The 11,696-nt window shown below is 41.8% G+C and overlaps 1 long non-coding RNA gene across 3 annotated transcripts; it reads left to right on the top strand.

Annotated features, from left to right (window-relative positions):
* Positions 1-614: 614 nt before the first annotated feature.
* Positions 615-10,435, top strand: LOC117198353 (uncharacterized). Of its 3 annotated transcripts, none has more exons than XR_007478886.1 (4): positions 615-739; positions 1,920-4,126; positions 5,211-5,313; positions 8,586-10,435. It is a non-coding gene; the product is annotated as an uncharacterized LOC117198353 (long non-coding RNA). The 3 variants fall into 3 exon arrangements; XR_004479474.2 differs by having other exon boundaries at positions 1,920-2,033; positions 2,752-5,313; XR_007478885.1 differs by having other exon boundaries at positions 1,920-5,313.
* Positions 10,436-11,696: the final 1,261 nt, after the last annotated feature.

Genomic DNA, 11,696 nt, shown 5'->3' on the forward strand with positions numbered 1-11,696 from the left:
GAATCGGATCTCGGCTACAAATTCAATTCATCACCAGAAAACTCCGCTCGGGCGGGGGCCGGGTCGCGCCGGCGAGGCGAGGCGGCGGCGGGTGGAGGCTCTGGGCCCTGGCGGCCTGGCACGGGTCGGGGGTCTGCGGCCTCCTCTCGGGCTGCGCCCCGCTAGGGGGCCCGCCGCCGCCTCCCCGCCCCCTCCTCCCTATGGGGCCGCCGCTGATCAGCTCTCGCTACCGCCGCCGCCGCAGGCTTGTTGTTGACTTTGAGGAAAACTCCTGACGTCAGGGGCTGGCGCACGGCGACTGGCGGGAGCTGTTTCCCCGCGTCCCCAGCCGGCCCGCCGCCTCTGCCCCCTCCCCGCGGGCCCCCGTCCGCGGGCTTCCCCGCGCCCCCAAGCCCGCGGCGGCCCGCGCCCCTTCTCCTCTCGCGAGAACACGCCCCCCCTCCCCCCCCAGCCGAAGCCGGGAGCGGGGCGTCGTTCCTGGGCGGGAAGTTGTGGGTTTTCCCCGCGCCCTCGTGGCGCGCTGCGGGCACCCGAGGCCCGGCAGGGGAGGCTCTTCTGCCTTCCGCGCGCAGCCAGGCCGGGGGCTTTTCCTCCCGCCCGCCGCAGCTCCAAGGAGGTCAAGCCGGGCGCGTGAGGGGCCCGGACCTGAGGCCCCAGAGATGGGCGGTGCCCTGTGGGGGCGCGCCCCGGAAAGCTTCGAGCCGGGCGGGAACCGACCCCACCCCTCTGCACCTCAGAGGTCAGTCCAGAGTCTGACACCGTTCCTGACTCCTAGGAGACCTTATCGTCCAGTCTAGAACACCTCTCTCGGAAGAGCCATCCTCCCTGGGCTTCCTGTAAGCAGTCACCACACATAGTGTACGGCTTGCATTAGCATCGTAATTCAACCTTAAAATTTCACACTTTTTAGAGACGGTAGTTTTCATTGACTTTGGGGAAGCCATGATGTATTGCACTCACTACGAAGAAGATAGCATTTCTTTCTTTTGAAGTTCATGGCTTCTGAGGATATTTGCAATGGAAACACTGTTTTTTTTTTCAAAATGGCCAATTTTTTTTAACTATACATCATACTCCATAAAGTTATAAAAGAAGTTTACTTCTTCTGACACCATGTATTATTGCTTCTGGAACACTTTGAAATAACCGTATTATTTCACCACGTGGCTCTAACCTTGATGGTGTACCTGTTATTTCTCCCAATGCAAGATTCTTGTTAGTGCTTTTAGCTTCTTTCTTTAGAAGAGTGATTCCTTCTGACGCGCACTTCCTACTCTTACCATGTCCTGACAACATTGGGATGGTAGTCATTCTTTTACACTATATCCCTGGTATTTATATAGGGAGTTGTATTTATATATCTATGTCCACACCTTTTATGAAATGCATATCTATTGGGATTGTGGACAGGGATATGAAACCTAATTAAAAAAGGAAGTGCTTTTTAAGTCGATTTTCTCCATTTGTAAGGGAAGCACTTCTCTGACCATTTCAGAACAAAATTTGCCATTTTAATATATACAATCCACCCGAGAGTAAAAGTCCTCAATTGCTGCTTTTCTCCGTCTTCCGTATTTCCCAGCGCGTCATGAACTGATTAATAAATATACACTGTCTCCTAATTCTATTTAGTTTATCTGTGTATAAAATATAATTTATTACCATAATTATCAGACCTCTAACAGTCCCTATTGGCAAAGTGATTCCGTTACAGATTTCTTGCTTGGGAGTAACAAAAATTGGTCAGATTTTTATTCTATAATAACCCAACCCACTTTTTATTTTTAAGAAAATAGTCACTATGACACCAGCGCTAAAAAGAGTGTCTCAAAAGCTCTTTTAAATACTTAACTCTGAGAGTGGTGATATTCTGAATTACCAGATATCTCTTACCAACTGCAATTTTCATTTGTTTCCAGTTTTAACATCAACATATTTGTGAGAACCAAATTTGTCTTATGAGCCATACTGCCTCAAAATATTTCTCCATCTCATCAGATTGTATTAAATCTTAACTGGATTAAACCCTAAAAGTAAATATTGTATAAACTACAATGTATTATATACTCTGGGCTTCATGTATTTGAAAAGTTGTAAACTTCTATTTCTTCTGTGTTTTGTACTTCTACTCTAGTAGTTTCATCAATTTCTGTAATAAAAGCATATCAGTTTTTATTATACAATTATTTATTATAGAACTATTATTTACTTAAGTACCATTGTTCTTTCTCTTAGACTGTGCCATCATGAATTTTGGAGAATCTGCCAATTGTGATATGATGGCACTTCATACACAGTGTATGCTAGAGATCTCTTCGTTGTCATCACTTTCCAGTAATATGGGCAGCAGGAACATGTTCATCCATGGGAATGTCCCTCCTAAATTTTGGAGACAAAGCCCTCATTCTTTATTAAGCCAGAAATTCTTAAGGCTAGTATCTCTCAGTAGTAGTTACTTATGCAGCTTAAGAAAAGTATTCACTCTTCTTGACTACCAATGAATAAATTAGATACTGAGAGCTATTTGTTAGTACTTCCACCATTTCTTGGGAGTAACTTAAACTAGAAGGTACATTTAGAATTTCAGGACATCAGGTAACAAAAATTAAGTTACTGCCTCTCTGCCTTTATAACAAGGGTATCTTGTCTCCAGTGTCCAGAACAGAACATGACACAAAGTATGCACAAAATGTGTTTGTTGGATAAATTAATGAATGAATGGGCAAATAACTCTTTGTGTCCTATGTGCAGTTTATACTGTACTCTCCTCTTGGGATGGCTTATTGGAAAGATCATGAACACACTTTGGAGACTTGGAGATCTGAGTTCAAATCCTCCCTCTGCAGAATTGAGGTCTCAGGCAAGTTTCTTAACTTTTCTAAGCTTTAATTTCCTCATTTGTGCAACGATGATTACAACTACTTCAACAGCTTATTATGAGAATTAAATGTGATGAAATATTAGATAGTATCTAAAACATAGTGAGCGATTAGCAAGCTAAAATTCCTTTACCATAAACATGAATATATTTGTTAACACTAGCTGCTACAACAAATAAATACAAAAATCTATCCTGGCACACAGCAATAGAAGTGTATCTCTCATCCATGTAAAGTTCAGAATGGCAGGCAAGTCTCCTCTAGGCATTTATAAGAATAAAGTTTCTTCCACGTTAGAGTTCTGATGCATTCAATACATAATCACAACATCAAGCTGGCAGAAAGGGGCAAAACATGGAGGATCACTCAAGGAAGGCTTTGTGCACATCACTTCCATTCCCATTCCACTGGCTAGAACACTCCCAAGCCACCAAACTACAAGGCAACCCATGAAATGGAGTCTAGCCCAGGAAGAAAAAGAAATTAGTTTGATGAACAGCCAGCAGTCTCTGCCACAGTTGGTTTCTGAAATAACCATGCTAAGTCTATAGCTGTAATTAATGAATATTCTAAATGATTAATAGAGCAATTTCCAAAAGAACATAGTTTAAATCCAGGTATAAGTAGCAGAAGAGTAAGTTACAATAGTTATCGATACTGTCTTTTCTCTTTTTTACAGCTATCTTTCTTAAGGTATAGGTCTGTATTAGTAACATGAGAATACCTGAAGAACAAGTATGTCACTAATCTGTTGCCATGTGCAAAGGGGATACTTAAAGCTCTCTGGAAACCTCCCTCTTGTTTTATATTGGCAGACTTGTTTTCCTGCTGTGTTACTAGAGTGTGAATGAAAAATTTTTCATTCATATTGTCATGTTCTCTCTTAGATGGCTAAGTCTGTTAGCAACTTAAGCAATCTCTGGACATTATATTTAGTATTTCAGAACACTTGGGTCACAGAAAGTTACCACAATTAAATAACTGCTCGTGGAGAATTGACCTAGAATTCATGTTCTGATTCCAAAGCAACAAGCATACACATTATTATTCGGACTGCGGGTGAATAGAGGTATGCAATAATACTAATACCTACATATTTTAATCCCAGAGCCTCATTTTAGGATATAATTTTAACTTCCTGAGGTGGTGTGCATTTCCTGTTTCAGAACCTGCTCTGTGAGGACTCAACTTCTTAATACAACTGCTAGCAGTGAAATAATGACAGTAAATTTCCAACCCTCACCTAGGTAATTACCTCAACTCCTTCCTCAGTTATCTCATGTAAATACAGTTCTGTTCCAGAAAGTTTCCCCATCAATTTTAAAACACAACTTCTTCTACTAGTGAAGAAGTAATAAAGTACTAAAATACTTTCCGAGTCAACTGGAAAGCTTCAGATCTACACCTGACTTTTTTTTAACCCACTACAAAGTCCTTCAACTGTTGAATTTGTAATATTTCATTAAATAATACTAGTTTGCTTTTTATAGTAAGAGGAAATTCAGTATCAGAATTTTTCTATCGACCTTTAGTTCCTAGATAGAACTATGGCCACTTTCAGCTGCAAACACTATCTCAATCAGAAATTAGATTTTAAACAAAACACTGAATTTGATTTAGAATTCAAGCCTTCTTTAGGCTGAAAGCCTGTATGGGGAAAACAGGCAAACTCAGCTTCTCTATTTCTCCATCTCGTTTTCCTCTTACCCCCCACAAGTCAGTCTCTGGATGAAGGACAAAACAATTCTTATCTAGCTGGTAATGTTGTTATCCAGTTTTGCACTCTCTTGGCCTGACACACAGAACCCCCCATAGGATTTACAGGACCCAGTGCAAAACGGAAATGCTGGGTCCCTTGTTGCAAAATAATTAAGAATTTCAAGACAGCAAAGCAGAGGATTAAACAAAGTACAGGTCTCTGTGCACAGGTCTGCACAGGTCACTGGCCCATGAAGCTACTGATATGTGTTTAAGGTCGGCTCTCCAGGGTCTCTTTGGAGAGCTGCTTCTGGGCTTCTCTAATTGCAACCACTACAATGTGGGTAATGCACCTTTCCTTTTAGCTGTCCACTCCTAATCACCCCTCAGCTCCTGTTTCCTCAGCCCTGTTGTATCCTCCCTACTGGAGTCCTTTCACCCTCTGGCAGAAGGTCTCCTAGGCAGGACTCAAGATGGCTCCAGCCAGCTCCTTCTCTCCCATGGGACTTCACCTGGTCCTTGGGAAATACTCACACATCCTTTGCCCTGTAGGCCATTCTCTCCCTCTTGATTCTGCCACAGAAACAGTTGGGCAACCTGCTTCCCAGTTTCTACAGAATCCCTTCATTGCAGGGAACAAACACATCCCAAGCTCTCACAAGATCCCACAGAAGCCCATGGAAGCCCCCTGGCATGAGCTGAAGAAGCATCCTCCATGCCCTCCCCACTGGAGTTGGTGAGTTCAACTTTCCCCAGTAAAATCCCTACACAAATCTCCTCTGTCTCAACTATTTTATATTCTTAAAGTGAATAAGAGCATTTGAGTTGCAGAATAGGCTTTGAATTATTTCCTTCATGATAGTTACCTAACTTGAAATTTCATACTTTTTTGTATTGGGGGATTTCAGTTAAAACTTCAGTTTTGGGCTTCCCTGGTGGCGCAGTGGTTGGGGGTCCGTCTGCCGATGCAGGGGACGCGGGTTCCTGCCCCGGTCCGGGGGATCCCACATACCGCGGAGCGGCTGGGCCCGTGAGCCGTGGCCGCTGAGCCTGCGCGTCCGGAGCCTGTGCTCCGCAGCGGGAGAGGCCACAGCAGTGAGAGGCCCGCGTACCGCAAAAAAAAAAAAAAAAAAAAACTTCAGTTTTAAATTCCTATTAAAAAGCATATTCTCTCTGTGGTATAAATATTTTCTGTTTCTTATTTAGATGTGTGCTCACTTGTATAAAAAAATTATTAGCTATTACTGAAAAAATAACGTATTGAGGTTAATAGGTGTTCAAGGCACAAAATTAATTAAAATAGTATCTTCTCTACATATGCTTGTATTTCTGTTTGACAAATATGTGACAACAAACTGCCTTTTTCATACATTGTTATCCACATTAATTATATTAAATATTTAGATTCTTGCCTTTGGTTAATTTCTCAGAATTTTTTCTTAAAAAATTTGAACACTATGAAATTTTATGTCTAAAGAGCCTAAAAAGTATAAATATGCCACAAAATCAAAAATAAAAATATAGAAGTACAATTTGTACTAAGAGTTGGTAACTTGGACTAAGGTTACATTGAGCCATGAAACCCCTGTATACTGGCATGAATCTCAAATCAGATGGATTTTTTTAACAGTGTAAGGCTGCCTTGATTTTCCTTTAATGTCTGTGATTACCAAAAATGAGTTCCCTTCCTTTGTTCTATATCAAAGTATAAAAGATTCAGAAGATGATTGGGCTTTGATGTCTAGCTTAAACTCCTTAACTTTATCTTGCTCCATTCAAAGTGCTATTGTGAGCCTTGAGTGTACAAGTCAGAGAATGACAATTTACTAAACACGTCACACATGCCTACAGAAGGTTCTCATTCTATTTCTTCTCTAATAAAAAGTTACTTCCTTCTAGATGCCTGCTTCTAAATATCTGAATTTACATGACATCAGAGTTGCAGGATACCTAGAACTCTTGCTAATGAGCAAACGCTTCTTTAGATGATTCATAAGGGAAAACTGATAAAGAATGAAGAAAAAGGCAAAGTCCCCAACTTTTGTTATTCTTTATGTACTTCCTCCTTAATCATGGGTTATCATAAACTGTTTTTCTGAAATCTCCAGTCAGGGTTTCATAAAACTTATTTGCATGTTTGCCTAGTCCTATTGTCTTCCCTGCTGAAACGTTTTATACCTCAGATCATACAGTTCACATTTTAACATTCATTTCAACTTAATTCCATAAACACTTGTTGACTCTCTATACAAAGGTCTAGAGAGAGATATGAGTACAACCCAGTGCCTACCTTCAAGATGTTCCATTCTATTAGGATACCAACATAAATAAGCACCAATACAAATAAGTGCAATAATAGAAACATATATAAAGGGATAAGAGAACACATCACGGAACAATTAACAGTGGGATGAGATGGACTAAGTCAGGTCAACCTAAAGAAAGAGAGGTTAATGACATTTTAGCTGAGCTTTAAAATGAGGTCAGGGAATTTCCTGGTGGTCCAGTGGTTAGGACTCTGTGTTTTTACTGCTGAGGGCCTGGGTTTGATCCCTGGTCAGGGAATTAGGATTCCACAAGCCACATGGCCCGGCCAAAAAAATTTTTTTTTTTTTTTTTTTTTTGCGGTACGCGGGCCTCTCACTGCTGTGGCCTCTCCCGTTGCGGAGCACAGGCTCCGGACGCGCAGGCTCAGCAGCCATGGCTCACAGGCCCAGCCACTCCGCGGCATATGGGATCTTCCCGGACCGGGGCACGAACCCGTGTCCCCTGCATCGGCAGGTGGACTCTCAACCACTGCGCCACCAGAGAAGCCCCCCAAAATTTTTAAAATAAATAAAATGAGGTCAGAAATTGATAAGGCAGGAGGAGACATTCCAGGCAGTGAAAGGAACACAAAGAAAAGCAAGAGAGTACCATCAGGACCTCCAGGAAAAGAAAATGGGTGCAGGGAAGGTTTCAGTGTCATGAAGGCATTTGAGCTGGGCTTGAAGAATAATCATGAGAAAAAATAAGAGAGTCTACATTCATGTAAAAGCAGTGGAGAGGGAGAAGAAGGAAGAATCTCCTGAGTAACTTCTGATGTAGAATCATCAGGGCAGAGTGATTAGATGGTGGGCAGAGGGGTAGTGAAAAGAAGAATGAAGAATGATGTCCAGAATTATGCCCTCCTTGCCCTGGGAGGAGGAATGTGCGTGTGCGTGTGTGTGTGTGTGTGTGTGTGTGTGTGTGCGCGCGCGCACGCACACTGTGGTGGTTATTGCGTATTTGGGGATGGAGGGTTGTCAAGAGGCAAGGTTATGAGGGAGAAAAGACAAAATGAGCCATTTTTGACATTAAAATTGATGTACACCTGTGAGACTTTCAGGTAGATACAGTAATAAACACAGTAGTCAACATGATTGAGTGCTTACTCTGTGTCAAGCACTGTGCTAAGCGCTCTACATAATGTCAGAGGCATCTGAGGATATGAAAATATGGAGGTCTGGCTAGAAGACTTGGTCTGAAGGTATAGGTCTGCAACCGGTAGTGGGGTAGATGACATCAGGCAGCAATGTGATATAAAAACTGAACCTTGGTAAACACTAATACTTGAGGACAGAAGGAATAGAGAAAAAAAATAGCCAAATGAGTAAGGAGAGAAACAGAAGTTATAAAAACCAAGGTAGAGAGAGTTTCAAAAAGGGGGGATGTATTCAGTGGAAATACTTCAGAGGAGTTCAAATAAAAGAGAACATTTGATAAGTTCCTACTGAATTTTACCACTGGGGAGTAAATGGTTACTTTTATGGAAGTAGTTTCATGGTGTAATGGCGATGATAGCTTCACTGAGTTAATGAGAAAATGGCCAATTGAGGAAGAGGGAATAGTGGAGTGATGGGAATAGGAACTAATATTTATTGAAACCTACTATGAGCTAAGTAAGTTCTGTTCTGGCATTTTGCTTAAGTGTGGCAGGATGCTGTCTTGAAATATTAACCATTGTTTTCTGGTTTCTGACTCCCCTAGCTCTTCCTTGCCATCTAGAGAACTAGAAGATCATTGCCTCAGGAAAGAGATGGCAGAGCAGATTGATGAGGAAAGGCTTCCTTTCCTGGCTTTTTAGTTTCAGAAGTCTAGCCCTCAGGGCAAAATGGAAATAACTCTAGGGCTTAAAACAGCAGACTTGGGAGAATATGTGGTGCCAAGAGCAAGGCCTCGCTCACTCGCTCACTCGATACCACCACCACCACTGGAAAGCTCCTCAGGCTAGCAGGAGGAAGAGGATATGGGAGTAGATGGCTGGGTTTCTGGGGAAGGGCCAGCTTTACCCCCTGCCCTATGGGGCCAGCCCGAGTGAGAAAATGAGTAAATAACCTGGTAACCTTCAAGATTCCAGAAAAAGAGAAAAGTTGTGTTTCGTTCCTTGTGAGAGCATGGATGGATGGAAGGACAAGAGGTTGACTCTTTCCTGTGGTTAATGTAGGCATTCAGCCCCCACAGAACTTCCTGGGACCCAGCATGACTTGGACAGCAACACAACAATTCCTGTGTGACCAGGATTTCTGAGATTTAGGCAGACATCTGAGATCCCCGCGCTCAACTGTGCTGCAGGATTAGCACTGCAGTTCTAGCACATCAGCAGATGACACTGAAGGGACTGAGGGACAGCTCAGCAGCAAAGGGCAATTGAGATGACCGACATCTCAGAGGATGCCAGTGTGTACAACCAAGACTAATAGCCCTTTCCCTTCTCGTGAACTGTTACCACGTAAGCCATTCTCCCCACTGCCTTTGCTCCAGAACCTCATCACAACCCCAGGCAGAAAGGAAGTTTCTAACCACCCAGCCAAATGGAGACTCAATATTGAAACACTTGAATTCAGTTCAGTTCTAGAAACACTTGAATTTGGGAAATTAAATTCATGCCCACCATATCTATTCTATGATATTCAATTCTTAACCATCATTAAATAGGAATTGCCATTCCCACATTACAAGTGAAGAAATAGATTCAGAGAGATTAAGGAATTTTTTTAGGCAGGCAAGGGACAAAGCCGGCGCTCACACCAAGGTCTGTTTTACACCAAAGCCAGTGTTCTTTCTACCAGACCATTTTCAAAAAGTTTGACAGAGGAGAAGAATAATAACCAGAAGGGGATCCAGGGTGATGAGACTTTTTTTTTTTTTTTAAGAATGACAGAAATTAGACAATATAAATGGGGAAAGGAAAAAGAGCTAGTTGAGGGAAAGACATAGAAAATGAAGGAAAAGGGATTATTTATCAAGGAATGATTCTAAAGGATATGGGAGATGAATAAAGATAAAGGGATAAACCTTGAATGCAAGGTAGGTACTTCTCCAAGGTAAGAGTGAACGTGGAAAGGATTTACATAGATAGAAAGAGTTTTGTAGACAAGTGTGAAAATTTTGACGGCATCAGTGCTTCATGACATGAAGGAGGAAGGGCCAAGTGCAATACCTGTAGGATGCATGTAGGATGCAAACTGAATCATAACTTGCATTTTAGTGCCTTGAACAGAAGGTGGTATATGTCATGCATTTGATTGAGTTTCTTCAACACTGTAGTGGCATTATGCCCAGATCTGCAACCCGTCCTTTGAGGACTGAAGCAGACATTTCTCCAGCTGCTCAGAATGTTGGTCATTGACACTTCTTAATTCCCCTTCCCAGGAATTGTCCTCTACTGAGAGAGCAGGTTTACCCCAGATTACATCCCCTACCCAATGACTGTTCCATCTGGGATGTAAGGTCTAGCCCCTTGCCTCAGTTCAGGAAGCCTATAGGACCATCCATATCCTCAGACTTCTCTACTGCTCCCCCATCACAACACACACACACACACACATACACACACACACACACACACACACACACACACACACAGGATTAACTGAGGTCTTCGTTGTGATTGTGCTGCACTTCACCCTCTGCCCAGTCCTGCTTCCTTCACTCCCCCACAGGAATTCCCCCAAAACTTCCTGCAGGCACTTAACCCATTCTCAGGTCCCTCTGTATGGGGGACATGTCTGCTCTCCCCATGCCAAAAGAGGCCTACTCTGAAGGTGTGGCTTGGGGTTTTCTGGTACTTGCGTGAAGTTTTAGCAAGCTCACTTGTCTGAAGGCCTAAATGCACATTTCCAACTTGTACTAATGTAAAGCTGCTATTTCTTTTCCAATGCCTATCTTTTGTATGTATTTTTCAGTTGGGATCCAAATTCACAAGGAGAGAGAGGAATTATTTTACTCTCTGAAAACTTGGAAGTGGTAAAGAAACACTTTTTAGTGTTTGGGTGAGAAACAGCAAGAATGACAAGGAATGTGAAAAATAAACATGATGTGGAATCTAAGATAAAAAAAATGGTTCCAACATCTAGAAAATGTCCATGAACTCTAGTCCTGTATACAAAGCAGTTCCTACTGAAGAGAAGGAGTGAATCACAAAGGGAATCTACCCAGGCTCCCAGTCATTAGATTTAAATCATTGTTCCTTATTCTCCAGATTTTTGGCTTAATTCAGAAGATTTATAAAGAACCAAGAATGTTGACTCTGTTACAAAGAAGAACTGCAACAGCTTTTTGCTAAAATCAGTCTTACCATTACCTTAATTACATTTTATTACCAAAAGATAAGTATGCTAAATGGATCCACATATCAAAACATCTATTATAGGTTTGCAGAAGTGATGTAAGGATGACACTATTTTTATTAAAGCCTATTTTAAAATTACTTTAATTTGACCCCATTTTACCCCAAATTACCCTTTGAGATAATTTTTCAGGCTTAGTCCCAAGTTAAGGACAGCTCTGAAACTTTTTCCATAGCAAGAAATTAAATTAGGTAAGATTTCATTTGTTTTGAGAATGAGCAAGATTCACAAACATTTACACTTTAGACTGTTTCAAGAGTCATATTTTACAGATTTCACATTTAATATAATTCTACTTCTGATATTCATTTTTGTTACTCTACAAACTAACCAGAAGTAATAAGGTTTCAGGAGCTGGAAAGCATGTATTTAGCTTTTCTCATCTGTTTGGGTCAATGTTAGGATTTCTAAGGTACCATGAATGGTGTAGTTAATTATTGATGAAGTGAATCCACAAATTTGTTTGCTC

The sequence above is a fragment of the Orcinus orca genome, chromosome 1 (genome assembly GCF_937001465.1).
Source record: "Orcinus orca chromosome 1, mOrcOrc1.1, whole genome shotgun sequence".
In the NCBI taxonomy this organism is placed as follows: Eukaryota; Metazoa; Chordata; class Mammalia; order Artiodactyla; family Delphinidae; genus Orcinus; species Orcinus orca.